General features: G+C 44.5%; 1 protein-coding gene across 1 annotated transcript in view; it reads left to right on the top strand.

Annotated features, from left to right (window-relative positions):
* The first annotated feature begins 11,793 nt into the window (after window positions 1–11,793).
* LOC103609810 (ras-GEF domain-containing family member 1C-like) overlaps window positions 11,794–15,074 on the top strand; it is a 22,764-nt gene continuing 19,483 nt past the window's right edge. The window contains exon 1 of the mRNA XM_008594092.1: window positions 11,794–11,872. The gene's annotated coding sequence lies outside the window, so the exon portion shown is untranslated. The remainder of the gene's footprint in view (window positions 11,873–15,074) is intronic.

The following is a 15,074-nucleotide window of genomic DNA, read 5'->3' as shown; positions in this document are numbered from 1 at the left end:
TTAGAAGATATTTTGCACTGAATGAAAATGAAAATACAGCATAACAAAATTTGTGGAATATACCTAAAACAGTGAAACCAAAAGCTGCTTCTTTGGAAAGATCAATAAAATTGACAAACCTCTGGCAAGACTGACAAAGAAAAAAAGAGAGAATATACAAATATCAGGAATGAAAAAGCAAATATCACTGGAGATCTGCAGACATTAAAAGGATAATATTCATAAGAGACTACTATACCAACCCTACACAGATAAATTGGACAACTTAGATGTAGTAGACCGATTCCTCAAAAACAATTAACTACCAAAACTCACCTAATATGAAATAAATAACCTGAAGAGTCCTATAACTAGTAAAGAAATAGAATTAATAATTTAAAACCTTAGAAAAAGAAATATCTGGCCCAGGTTTTGTTGGCAAATTCTATTTGCCTATTTTTTTCATTAATTACTTAATGAGGAAATAACACCAGTTCCATACTGTCTCTTCCAGAAAACAGAAGAGAAAGAAACACATTTTATAATGTCAGAATGACTTTGAAATCACAGCCAGACAAAGACAGACAATACAAGGAAACTACACACCAATATTCCGTATGAACAAAAATCCTCAACAAAATATTAGCAAATACAGTCCAACATTACATGAAGAAAAAAAATAGTACACATGACCAAGTGGTGTTCATTCTGGGGATGCAAGACTGGTTCCATATTTATAAATCAAATAATAGAATCCATCATACTAACAATATAAAAAAGAAAAACCACATGATCATAGCAATTGATCAGAAAAACCATTGAACAAAATTGAACCATTTGTCATAAAAGTTCTCAGCAAACTAGGTATAGAAGGGAATCCTCAATCAGATAAGGGCCATCTCCACAAAACCTACCACTAATATACTTAATGGTGAAAGACATAAGATTATGTATATATAAATCGAGAATATCCACTCTCACCCCTCTTGATCAGTATCCTATTGGAAGTCCTAGCTAGTGCAATAGACAAGAAAAATAAAGTGAGGCGTATAGATCAGAAAAGAAGAAACAAAACTGTCCCTGTCCCTGTTTGCGGATAACATGATGATTTTCTATACAGAAAATCCCAGGGTGAAAAAACATTTTAAAAAACTCGAATTAATATGTGTATTTAGCAACATCCCAGGATACAAGTCCAGTGATCAATTGTATTTTTATATAATAGCAATGAACAATCGGTGACCAAAATTTAAAATACAATGCCATTTGCTATAGCTGCCCCTGCCAAAAAAAATACTTCAATGTAAATCTAGCAAAATGCTGAAAACTATGAAACTCTGATGAAAAAAATCAAAGAAGACCTAATTGGAGAGACAAACTGTGTTCATGGATTGGAAGACTCAACATAGTAACGATATCAGTTCTTCACAAGTTAATTCATAGATTTAATGCAGTTCCAATTAAAATCCTTGTGGGATTGTTTTGTAGGTACAGATAAGGTAATTTTAAATGTATATGGAAAGGCAAAGGAACTAGAATAGCTAAAAACACCAAAATATGAGTAATAATAAACATAAATCTATTTATGACAATTCATGCCTGTAAAAAAGTCCTTAATGAGTTGAGCGTAGCGGTTTATCAAATGTCTCTCATGAAAGGCTGTTTAGCTTTGACTTGCTCAGGGTAATACAGAGGGGTCTAAGCCAGATAGGACCACAATTTAATAGTCATCCACTCATTTATTCATTTCAAACCCGCCGTGTGCCCAGGCACTGGGGGCGCTGCAGCACTCACGAGAGACCATGTGCCAGGGCTCACGGTCTTGCGGAGAAGTGACTGAGCACCTCAGCAGGTGTCAAGGGCTGTGAGGAAAGGGTCCTGGTGACAAAATGCTGAGAGGCAGCCTAAGGTAGGCCTGCCAGTGTGATCTGAGAGGTCCTCTCCAGGGGATGGGGGGTGGCATCCCCGTGAGCCTGAGTGATGGGGAGTCAGATATGTGAAGTGGGAGAGGGAGCTCCCAGCAGAGGGAACAGCGAGTGCGGGAGCAGGAGTGGTGTGGTCAAGGAGCAGGGCTGGCTGGGGAAATCAGACTGGATCTCTTCACCTTGCAGACCCTCCAGCCACATTCAACACCCCTGAAGTCCCCACCCTCCCCAGACACCCAGTCCCTGTCAATATGGTGATCTGATCTGCCCTCCTCGGGGTTGCACCCAAGACTGTGAAGCCAGGATCAGGCAGTCCATGTCACAGGCCCTCAAGGTACCCATGGCGATGCCCACTGCTGTGTCTGGTCCATGTGAGGGAAGGGTCCTGGCGACAAAATGCTGAGAGGCAGCCTCAGGTAGGCCTGCCAGTGTGATCTGAGAGGTCCTCTCCAGGGGATGGGGGGTGGCATCCCCGTGAGCCTGAGTGATGGGGAGTCAGATATGTGAAGTGGGAGAGGGAGCTCCCAGCAGAGGGAACAGCGAGTGCGGGAGCAGGAGTGGTGTGGTCAAGGAGCAGGGCTGGCTGGGGAAATCAGACTGGATCTCGTCACCTTGCTGACCCTCCAGCCACATTCAACACCCCTGAAGTCCCCACCCTCCCCAGACACCCAGTCCCTGTCAATATGGTGATCTGATCTGCCCTCCTCGGGGTTGCACCCAAGACTGTGAAGCCAGGATCAGGCAGTCCGTGTCACAGGCCCTCAAGGTACCCATGGCGATGCCCACTGCTGTGTCTGGTCCATACCACATTCTGAGCCCCGTGGATCTCTGGGGCAATTCCCACCTGGCAGCTTTTGCTCCTCATGCCGTCAGGGCCTCTGCAAGGCTGTCCCAGGCCTCATGGAGGCAGATCCTCCTTATGGCCATTTCTCGCCACCTCCCTAGGCACCTCCCTTGGAAACCGACTCAGGTCCCTCTGCCTTCAGAGCCCACTCACCTCCCAAAAGATGTTCCAGGAGCAAGGCAGAGGGAGGGCCCTCTCCTGCTGCAGGCTGCCAACCCCCATGTTCTCAGGGGCTCCCTGCAACTTCTTTCTCTACCCCAAGCCTGAGAAACATTTTTCTAGTCTGGGGGCTGTGGAGGAACATTGCCATTTTAAAAAAACTTTGTGTGTATTTAAAGTGTACACCATGATGTTTTGATATACATATACATAGTGAAACGATTACTTCAGTCAAACAGACTGACTTATCCATCACCTCACATACTTGTCTTTTTCTATTTTCTTTCTTTTTTTTTTTTTCTTGTAGTAAGAGCATCTAAGATCTACCGATCTAGTACATTTCCAGGATACGTATGGTATTGTTAACTATAGTGGGGGAACGGTGCCTTTATCCATGATGTTTCTCCCAGGCATATAAAACTTAAAGGCCCAGGAGAAGGGTCCTGTCTTCCTCTGCTCTCTGCGGCCACTGCCTGCCAGGGCTCTGAGCACAGGATGGCGGGCTGTGTGAGTGGAGAAAGGGATGGGGAGAAGGGAATGCTGGAGGGGAAACTGGTCACTGTTTTAAGTCATGTGCCTCCTCCCCATCTCTCTTCAGTACCCATGACCTTCCAGGACTGTGCCAAGTGTCAGCATGTGCCCCTTCCTCAGTTTTCTGCCGTCTTGGTGACACTTTTCCCTAATATCACCACATAGTGTTATACTGTAAATACAGATGCTATAAGCGTGTGTGCAAATATCAGCATACTAAGGAAAATGCCTCAAAGCACTCACAAGAAGTATTTGTGAGTATGCACTAGGGATCTGTCTGGTTTTTATAGAGAGGTTCTTAAGCTGTGCATGGATTTTTGCTGATGTGAGACCCTTAGTGGAGTAGATATTCTACTCGCTTTTCCCCCCACTCTGCTCCTATGTAGAGGTTAACTTTGTATTTTTTAACTTGAAAGGCATTCTAGTTTATTTATTTATTTATTTATTTATTTATTTATTTATTTATTTATTTATTTTGACTGGTAAGGGGATCGCAACCCTCAGCACGGTGTTGTCTGCACCACGCTCAGTGAGCGCACCAGCCATCCCTATACGGCATCCAAACCCACAGCCTTGGCGCTACCAGCACCGCACACTCCCGAGTGAGCCACGGGGCTGGCCCTTGAAAGGCATTTTAAAAGCTTTCCTAACACTGTATCATTGGTGACAGCATATTGTATATGGCTTCTCTGAAATAGGGAGTCAGTTTTTTCTTCCCAGAGGTGAAGCTGATATTGACAATGGGTATGATGCTGGAATTTTATTAGGATGGAAATCTGGGTGTGGGCAGCTCAAGAGTCTTCCCTGCTGCAGGGAGCCAGTTGGAAAGACCCCAGGTGGTGAAGCGATGTTCAATATGTGTTACCAACACAGGGGACAGCCTCCCCAGCGTGGAGCCCACCCCTTGCCCAGAGCCTAGAGACCTCTCTCCAGGCTATGGAGAGCAACATGCTCAAGTATCTAGGAGCAGGGGCAGGGACAGCCTCCCCAGCGTGGAGCCCACCCCTTGCCCAGAGCCTAGAGACCTCTCTCCAGGCGATGGAGAGCAACATGCTCAAGTATCTAGGAGCAGGGGCACAGCCTGGAGGCCCCAGAGGCCAGCTGCACATGGGAAGCAAGCCAGTATCTCGACTAGATCCTGGAGGCCCCACTGACCCTTGACAGCTCCTTAGGCCCAAACAACAGCTTCTTACAGGAGAGACCAGAATAGGATTAAGGGGGGCTGCTGGACAGAGGAACCAGGAACGGAGGGGATTTGCAAGAAACACCTCCAAGTTAGCAAAGAAGGAGCATCCACAGCGATTGTTCCACTGGTACATCCTTGTCCACCTTCCATGGGAAAAGCAAGGCCATAGGTGGGCAGTTGTGAGCCCCGCAGGTAGGAGTGTCATCTGGGGCAATTTTTTGGTATCGAGATTCTGTCTACTTCTAGTGACAGAGCCCCAGCTCAAACTCGCCAAAAAAAGAGGGGGGTAAGGGGGGAGGATTTACTGTTTCATATAAATAAAGTCTACCTGCAGGGCTAACTTTGGGTGCAGCTAGAATCAGGGCTCAAGCAATGTGCTCAGGGCTTGGCCTCCCATCCCCTCTCAGACCTGCGTGTCTGGAGGGAGTAGAAAGGGGGGTTCCCAGCCTCCCCTTGTTGGCCAGATGGCCGCCAGCAGCTCAGGCCTCCATGCTCAGTTTCTCGTCCTGCTGGATAGAGAGCATCAGGAGGGCAACCTGAACAATCAGTCCCTCCTGAAACCCCCTGAAGTACACTAATGGGACTGTTGTAAAAAAATAATAATAATAAAATTAGAAGAAGAATAAATGGAAGAACAGGAGTAGCAGCAATAGCAAGAAACTTTGGGAAGCTGAAAAGCAGATAAACGAGCAAGCAATGATAAAGCAGACCTGAGAAAGCCAAATTCCCAACACAGGGATTAACTAAGGGGTACTACTGTCAGGAGTTAGGCCTATGGCTCCTCTTCCCATCTTCAGTATCAAAGTCCCCCCAAAACAGCCCACACAGATCTCCCCACTATGAGCTTGTCCACAAGCCCTGCCCTCTCCCTCTGAGTGTCCAATCAGCTTCTTAATCTCTATCTGACATCAGAGCAAATGCTTCCAATCTGGCAGATGGGAAAAAGGCAAATTGGAGGAAATAAAGGCAATGCAGAAAGAAGGAAACAAAACACTAATATTCTCAGAGAGGTAAGAGAATATATTACATCTATGAAAAAAAGGATAGTGTTAAATATTTTAATAAGTAAACTTCACCCAAATTAAAAGCATTTTGCAGAAATGAATAATAAAAGGCTTGGAAGATAAGACCAAAAACTTTCAGAAAGTTTAATGGAAAATAGAAAAGAAAAGATAAAATATCAGAGGACAAATGCAAGAGGTCCAGCACTGAGTGTCAAGAGTTCCAGAAAGAGAAAATAAAGGAGAGGAAATCATCAGTGAAATGATTTAGGAGAATTTCCTAGCACTGAAAGGCACTCGTTTCTGGCTTGTGAGGTTGGAAAGTGCTCCACACAAGAGACAGAAAGATCCATGTCCAGATGCATCATTGTGAAATTTCAGAAGATTCGGGATGAGGGTGACCAACTGTCCTGTCTTGGTTTGCCTGGAACAAAGGGGTTTCTTGGGATATAGGATTTTCATTACTAAAACCAGGACAATCCCAGGCAAACAAGAATGACCGGCCACCCTACTGGGACAAAGAAGATGCTGCAAAATTCAGAGAGAAACCAGAAAACAATGTGTTCAAAATTGGGGGTTGGGGGGAGGAAAGATTTCTAATCTAGAATTCTATACCCTGTGAACTATCAACTATACTAGCAAATATGATGGTAAAGTGAGGACATTTCCAGGCATGGAAGATCTTAAAAATTTACTTCCTAAGCACTCTTTCTTAAGAAGCTACTGGAGGATGTGCTCCATCAAAATGAAGGACTAAGCCAAGAAAGATGACATGAGAAACAGGAAGCAGGAGCCCAAAACACAAAGGAGAAGGAATCACTTGGAGGATGAAAGGCCATCACAGCATGACAACTTTGCAGCTAATGTGGAGGGCACCTGAGCCATACTGCAGCACAGTGACCCAAAAATTAGACATATCATCACCAAGACCCCCATTTCCAACAGGCCACCTTTTTTTTTAAGTAGACTTATTTTATTTATTTATTTATTTTAGTGCAGGTTTAGGTTCCCAGCAAAATTGAGAATAAGGTACAGAGATTTCCCACATGCTTCCTGCCCCACACATGCATAGGCTCCCCCATTATCAACATCCCCTACCAGAGTGATGCATTTGTTACAATTGATGAACCTACATTGATATATCATTATCAGCCAAAGTCCATAGTTCACATTAGGGTGTCACTCTTGGTGTACATTTTATGGATTTGGACAAATGTATAATGGCACGTATAGTGGATTCAATTATGTCTCCTCAAAACTCATTGAGTTCACATTAGGGTGTCACTCTTGGTGTACATTTTATGGATTTGGACAAATGTATAATGGCATGTATAGTGGATTCAATTATGTCTCCTCAAAACTCATTGAAGCTTGAATTGTGTTCCTCAAGTTTTATGTATTAGAAACTTGGCCCCCACTGTGACTGTTAAAAGGATGAGATATCCTATTATGGTAACTGAAAGGTGGAGCCTTGAAGAGGTGATTGGATTGTAGGACCGTGCCATGGATTAAAAACAGTGTTCAGTTGCATGGTTCTGAGGGCTTTAAAAGAAGAGGAGAGTTTATCTCTCTCTCTGCTGTCTCTGCTTCCACCATCTTGCAATGTGAGAACCCTGAGTCACTGTTGCCACCACCAGATGGATTTGGACTTCCCAGCCTCAAAAACTATAAGCGATAAATTTCATTTTGTTTATAAATTACCCAGCTCTACATATTTTGTTAGAAGCAAGAAAAATGGACTAATACAGAAAATTGGTACCAAGAGTGGGGTGTTGCTTATAACAGATACTTGAAAATGTGGAAATGGCTTTGGATCTGGGTGTTGAGGAGAGGTTGGAGGAGTTTGGAGGACTCAGAAGAAGGCAAAAAGATGAGGGAAAGTTTGGAATGTCTTAGAGACTGGTTACGTGGTGGTGAGCAGAATGCTGATAGAAATATGGACTGTAAAGACCATTCTAAGGAGATCTCAGGTAGAAATAAGAAGGAGTTTATTGGAAACCAGGTTAACGATCACCCTTGCTGTGAACTGCCAAGGAATTTGGCTGCATTGTGTCTATGCCTTAGGACTTTGTGGAAGTTGGAACTTAGGAGCTGTGAACCAGAGTACTTGGTGGAAAAAATTTCTAAGCAGCAAAGCATTAAGGAAGCTGCATGGCTACTTGCAACAGCCTATGCTGAGTTATGACAGCAAAGGCATGACATAAAGCCAGAATTTAAAAGAGAAGCACAGTATAAAGATTTAGAAAATTTGCAGCCTGGCCATGTGGTAGAAAAGCAGAGAGCATTTTCAGAAGGAAAATTCAATGGTACTAAGAAGATTAACACAAAAGAACAGGATTATCAAGAGAAGGGGTAAAAGGCCCGGAAGGCATTGCAGAAGTCTCCGGAGCCAATCCTTCCATTTCAGGCCCAAAGACCTAGGGAGACAGAATGGTACTGGGGAGACTTGGCAGCATCCACGTGGTGTTAGGTCTGCAGGCTTGCGAATGCCAGAGCTGTGGAGGCTTGGGAGCCTACACCCAGATTTCAGAGGATGTACGGAAAAGTCTGGGGACCCAGGAAGAGATCTGTCACAGGGGCAGAGTGACCACAGACAGCCTTCACTAGAGCAATGCCAAGCAGAAATGCGGGGTCAGAGTTGCAGCAGAGAAACCCCAACAGTACCATGCCTGGTGGAGCCGGGAGAATGGAGCCACCATGGAGACCCCAGATTTGTAGAGCTACCAGAATGGAACACCAGCATGGGAGAGCTGAAGTGTGGCCTGAGACCAGGAGAGCCATAGGAGCAGAGCTGCCCAAGGACTTGAGGACCCAACCCTCACACCAGAGGAGTGGAGAGGAGGTCAAACATGGAATCAAGGTACCTGATTCACCAGCTTTGAGATTTAATGCCTGCCTTGCTGGGTTTTGGACTTGTTTGGGACCTGTTACCCCTTTCTTTTGGCCTATTTCTCCTTTTTCAAACAGGAGTATGTACCCTATGTTTGTCCCACCATTGTATCTTGGAAGTAGATAACTTATATTGATTTCACAGATGGGACTTTGAATTTGGACTTTTGAGTTGAAACAAGTTAAGACTTTGAGGATGAAATGAATGTATTTGCATGTGAAAAGGACATGAATTTTGGAGGACCAGGGGTGGAATGTAGTGGGTTGAATCATGTCCCCCCAAAATTCACTGAAGCTTGAATTGTGTTCCCCAAGTTTTATGTGTTAGAAACTTGGCCCCCACTGTCGCTGTTAAGAGGCTGGGAAATCCTATTATGGTAATGAAAGGTGGGGCCTTGAAGAGGTGATTGGATTACAGGACCGTACAGTAGTGAATGGATTAAAAATGGTGGTCAGGGGCGTGGTTCTGATGGCTTTAAAAGAAGAGGAGAGTCTGTCCCTCTCTCTCTGCTCTCTGTTTCCACCATGTTGCAATGTGAGACCCCTGGGTCAATTTTGCCACCAACAGATGGACTTTGGACTTCCCAGCCTGAGAAACTGTAAGCAATAAATTTCGTTTTCTTTACAAATTACCCAGTTCCATGCATTTTGTTATAAGCAACAAAAGTGGACTGATACAGCGTGTGTCCACTGTTCTAGTATCGTACAGAGTAGTTCCACTTCCCTAAAAGTCCTCTGTGCTCCACCTGTTCGTCCCTCACTCCCAATCCCTGGAAACCGCTGATCTTTTTACTGTCTTCATACTTTCGCCTTCTCCAGTGTGTCATATAGTTGGAATCATACAGATGTAGCCTTTTCATATTTCTTTCACTTAGTAATACACATTTAAGTTTCCTCTGTGTCTTTTCATACCTCATTTCTTCTTAGCGCTGAATAATGTTCCATTATCTGGATGTGTCAAAGTTTATTTACTTGTTCACTTATTGAAGGACATCGTGGTTGCTTAAAGTTTTGGCAATTGTGAATAACGCTTCTATAAACATCCGTGTGCAGGGTTTTGTGTGAACATAAGTTTTCAATTACTTTGGGTAAATACCAAGAAGAACCGCAGCTGGATGATATGGTAAGAATATGTTTCATTTTGTAAGAAACTGCCAAACTGTTCCAAACACTTCCAAAGCAGCTGTACTGTTTTGTATTCCCACCAGCGGTGAATGAGAGCTCCTGTTACCTGCACACCATCCTCAGTATTTGGTGTTGTCATTGCTCTGCATTTTGACCATTCTAATAAGTATATAGTAGGATCTCATTTTAATTCGCATTTCCCTGATGATATACGATACGGAGCATCTTTTTGATTGCTTGTCATCTGTATATCTCCTTCAGTGAGGTATCTGTTGAGATCTTTGCCCCATTTTTCCATCAGGTTGTTTTCTTATTGTTGAGTTTAAAGAGTTCTTTGTATATTTTAGGTAATGGTCCTTTATCAGATATGTCTTTTGCAAATATTTTCTCCCAGTCTATGGATTCTCTTTTTATTCTCTTGACAGTGCCTTTCACGGAAGCAGAAATTTTTGATTTTAATGAAGAACAGCTTATTAATTCGTTATTTCATGGAATGTTCCTTTGGCGTTGTTTCTAACAAGTCATTGCTATACCCTATGTCATCTAGATTCTCTCCTGTTGTGTTCTAGAAGTTTTATAGTTTTACATTTTAAATTTAGGCCCGTGATCCATTTCGGGCTTATATTTGTGAAAGGTATAAGGTCTGTGTCTAGATTCATTTTTTGGCAGGTGAGTGTCCAGTCGTTCCAGCACCATTTGTTGAAAAGACTCTCTTCTCCATTGTAATGCCTTTGCTCCTTTGTCAAAGATCAGTTGACTGTATTTATGTGGGTCTATTTCTGGGCTCTCTATTCTGTTCTGCTGATTTATTTGTCTGTTCTTTCACCAATACTGCACTATTGATTACCATAGCTTTATAGTAAGTCTTGAAGTCAGATAGTGTCAGTTCTTCACCTTTGTTCTCCTTCAGACCATCTTTCTAACCCAAGGGCAGAATGCCCCATAGAGCTTGGTCCATATTCTCATGAGTATGTGGCTTGTCTTGACATGTGCCCATGAGGGTCTCTCCTCTCCTGCTCTGCTGGGGACATGCAAATCACTCACAGAAGTTCTCAGCTTTTCCCCAAGAGCTGGAGGCAGGCATGGTGGGCTTAGAAGGAGAAGGTACAGTGCAGCCCCCTCCTTCTGACTGTATTTCTGCTGCATGTCAGTGCCTGGTCCACACCTCAGCCCTGCCAGGTGCCCAACTGTGCTGAGCTGAGTGTTTCCCAGGACTCCCTCATGACCTTCCTCACGACTTCCCCAAAAGAGGCCTGTCCACTCCCAGAGAAGCAGAAGTCAGACCACGACTTGGGGACTGACTGGTCGGGTCACCTCCTCCTGGATCCTCTGTCCAACAGGCGCAGTACTGCCCTTTTCTTACACGACTAGTGTGTGCTTGCCCTCTGTTCTCAAAACTAAGTGGTAAAGTGCTTGGGGATAGATCACACAAGCGTGGTAGAACTATAACAAAAAACAAGGGAACAATTAACACAAAGGTCAGGATGGTCGTCGCCTATAGGTTAGGGGAGTGAAGAGTGGGATGATTGGGGAAGGTGGTAAGGGAAGTAAGACGTTGGTAATGCTCTTTTTATTAGCCTGGGTAGTAGTTCACAGATGTTCATATTGTAGATGTGTTTATAAACTTTTTTTTTGTTTAATTTTGCAAAAATTAAATGAGAGGGAAAAATATCAAGAGAATATCTCTCCATGGTAGTCTCCAAACAAGGTCCAGGGAAATGAGGGGATGCTGCTCAGGGGAATGAGGGGATGCTGCACACTTATTGCCCAGGACTCAGTTTACCCTCCACCCCAACTTAATCCAGGTTCCATTCAGTGGAAAGAAGTGGAAGCAAGGAGGCATGATGCTCGGGAAGTTGAAACAGAACCCCTTCACTGTGGTTTGGAGGAGTAAACGAATGGTATATCTCAACTCCCATAAAAGGGATGGTGTCTTTCAGCCCAGTGCCTCTCCTTGTAGAAATGTGTTTTCACAAAACAGTGGATAACATGGACCAAGAGTAAGGGACTGGATGGATTATGGAGTAGGAGAGAGGTTGACTTTCCCTCTATCGCAAGCTCTATTTTTAGGTACCAACCTGCTGTGGGTCTTGGTACTGTCAACTTGCACCTGACAGATTGCCTGGAAGCTGGGCCCTGAGCTCTCAGAACAAGAGCTTACCGAGAAGCAGAAACAGCAGGATCTGTCAGCAGGACTTGAGCACCATATGGACCACAAAAATAACTCAGGCAGGTCCTCCTCTCACAGCCAAGTCTGTTTGGTGGCCTTTCAAGGGCAAGGCCATGAGCAAAGCCTCTGGGCTCAGGCCTGGGAGAGGTCCTGGTGCCCCCACAGCATCCGTCACACACCAGAGAACAGGGAGGAGCTCTTCAAGGGACCCAAACTGGAATGAGTGTCTCAGCTCCAGGCTTTGCCAGGGAAGGAGACGAGGAGGACCCCAGGATTTGCTGGGGCCCAGACAAGGTGCTGGGCATGAGCTGGCATGGTCTGGGCCCATGACCTGGGCAGGCCCTTTCCTCCCTTAAGTTTCATATATGAGGTGGGGGAAGGGCTGGGATGTGGGCTGAGGCCTCCCCTTCAGCTGAGTCCATCAGGGACTGCTCATGGGCCTTCCTTCCTCCAGGAGGCTGGGCCACCTTGGTGCTTCCAGGATTCAGCTTGTCCTCCTCCAGCTTCCAGCCCTTGAGCTTGGCTCTCCTGCTGAATCTTTGGGCCATGATTGTCGACCGGCCGCTCACTGGCTGAGCGAGGTGCGGGTGCAACACCGAGGGTTGCGATCCCGTTGCCGGTCCCGGTCCGGTACGGGCGCGACACTGAGGGTTGCGATCCGATGCTGGTCACGAAAAAAAGACAAAAAGGAAAAAAAAAAGTTACCACATTCTAAGATTAAAGTGTTGAGGTTTCTACCAAAAAAAAAAAAATCACAAGGCATACAAGAAACATAATAATATGGCCCATTCAAAGGGAAAAAATAAATCAAGAATAATCATCTTTGAGAAAGACCACATGAGGGATTTATTAGACAAAGACTTTGAAACAACTGTCTTAAAGATGTTCGAAGATGTAAAGGAAAAAGTGGCTGTCGAGAAAATAATGTATGAACAAAAAGGAAATATTAATAAGGAGATTGAAAGCACACAAAGGAATTTTGGAGGTGAAAAGTGCAATAACTAAAATGAAAAATTCACTAGAGATATTCAAAAGTAGATATGAACAGGCCAAAAAAAGAATCAGCAAACTTAAAGATAGTGCAATTGAAATCACTGAGTCTGAGGCACAGACAGAAAAAAGATTGAAGAAAAGTGAAGAGAGCCTACAGGACCTGTGGGACACTATCAAGCAGACCGACATACATTTTGTGAGTGTCCCAGAAAGAGAAGAGAGAGAGGAAGAGAAATTATTTAAAGTAGCATCTTAAAACTTCCCAAATTTAGTGAAAGGCATCAAATGAGAAGTGAGTCATCACATACAAGTGATCCTCAATAAGATTATCAACTGATTTCTCATCAGAAACCTTAGAGGCCAGAAGGCAGTGAGTTGATACATTTAAGTGCTAAAAGTAAAAAACAAAAAAGCCATCAACCAAAAAATCCTATATATGGCAAAACTGCCCTTCAAAGATGAGGGAGAAATTAAGACATTCCCAGATAAACAAGAGCTGAAGAAGTTCATTATCATAAAACCTGCCCAGAAGAACTGTTAAAGCGAGTCCTTCAGGATGAAATGCAAATACACTAGAGAGCAACTCAGAGCTGCATAGAGAAATAAAGATCTCTGGTAAAGATATAAAATTGGGCAATTATAAAAGCTAGTATTATTTTAACTTTGATTTATAACTCCACTTTTATTCCTAAGCATGAGTTCCTAAATTTATTCTTTTTGATGATTTTGTAAATGGAATTATTTTCTTAATTTTCTTTTTGGATTGTTTATTGCTAGCAGGTGATGCCATTTGTCAGGGCTCAGAGGGTTGTCTTCCTGAGGCACTGTGGTCCTGACATGGTTCTCCTCCAGGAGCATCCTTGCCTCTGCCCCTTTGGCCATACCTGGCCCAGGGAGAAAATTTCCTCTCCAGTCCCCAAGATGCAAGGAGAACAGCACTGCACTGACCAGCCACATGCTTCTCTTCTATAGGTTCAATGGATTTCCATTTTTGCAGATTTTTTTATGCCAGCCACCAGTACTGAGGGCTGTGGGTCCCCAGCAGAGTGGGCTTGTAGACTGGCCATCTGGGAGCTAGAGATGTTATTTTTCAATGTGCTTTTGGCCCACAGCGTGGCCCCACAGTGGCTTTTTTTTTAATATAATTAATTTCCACCCTTAAAGTTAAAATACAAAACATTCAAGTCAGGAGTCCTGGCATCTCTTAAACCTGGAAGGTCTGAGCATGTGGTTAGCCCCCTGGGAGCCCAATGGAGCCTGTGTTTTTTCATGCCACAGCCCCACATGGAGGAGGAAGGACAGCAGCCTCTTGCTGTGTGTTTTTGCACGGTCAGGGGAAAGGGAAGGTTACATATTTCTCACACCCACATCTCTGTCCAAAGTAGAGGAACGATAATCTGTTCTCTAGGGCTGAGCCTTCCTTATAATCAGTCCTACGCCCAGGATACACTTGTTTCTGCAAATATTTTCCCGTCTCCCATAGAGGAGTTAGGCTTAGGCCATGCTGTCCCAGAAAGTTTGCCAGTGCCAGAAGCCGGGAGCAGGGTGGGCTCTGGGCCTGTCAGCACAGCTTGAAGAAGGAAGGATGCCCTGCTGGGTACTGGCAACATCTGAGCACCCCACTGCAGGACAGCTTGTGGGGTCCTCTCCCGTGTCTGCTTCCCAGCAGACCCAATGCCACGCAATCCACACTGGCTGTCTTTGTAACTATTGTGGGAACCCCAGGACCTCTGGATGTGGGTCCTAGAGACAAATACAAGGAGACCCACATATGCCTAAAGTGGGTCTGGGGCTGGGCAGCAGGAATAGGAGGCATGGGCAGGGAAACTGAGGTAGAAGCTCATGTCTAGACCAGTGGCAGGCCTTGGCTCAGCTACTTTTAGTTATGTGCTAGAGCAAGGCATTTCCTCTCAGTGTCCCAGTGGTGGCCTTGTCACAGGGTGGGCATGTACCCCTGACCCCACCATCCACCCCAGCCTTAGAACTTATTCAGGTGTTCCTGGCAGCTTTCATCCTAAACCTTTGATGCCTAAGCTTTACCTTCAGCTGGAATGAATGACACTAAAACAATGGGGTGAGGAGAAGGTACATCAACGACGCGCTTTCAGTGCCCCATTATAGTCTTTATCCATGTGAGTCGTATGATTTGTATTGTAATTTTCTCTCTTGCTGTTTCACTTCATTATGCCATAGTCATTTTCTGTGTCATTACCAAGTGTCCATAACCATCATTTAGGTGGCAACAGAAACTCCACCGATGGGCATGGGATCA

The sequence above is a fragment of the Galeopterus variegatus genome, unplaced genomic scaffold (assembly GCF_000696425.1).
Source record: "Galeopterus variegatus unplaced genomic scaffold, G_variegatus-3.0.2 Scaffold10119, whole genome shotgun sequence".
Taxonomy (NCBI): Eukaryota; Metazoa; Chordata; class Mammalia; order Dermoptera; family Cynocephalidae; genus Galeopterus; species Galeopterus variegatus.
Note: the sequence above shows the minus strand (reverse complement) of the source record. Positions and strands in the feature narration are given on the sequence as shown.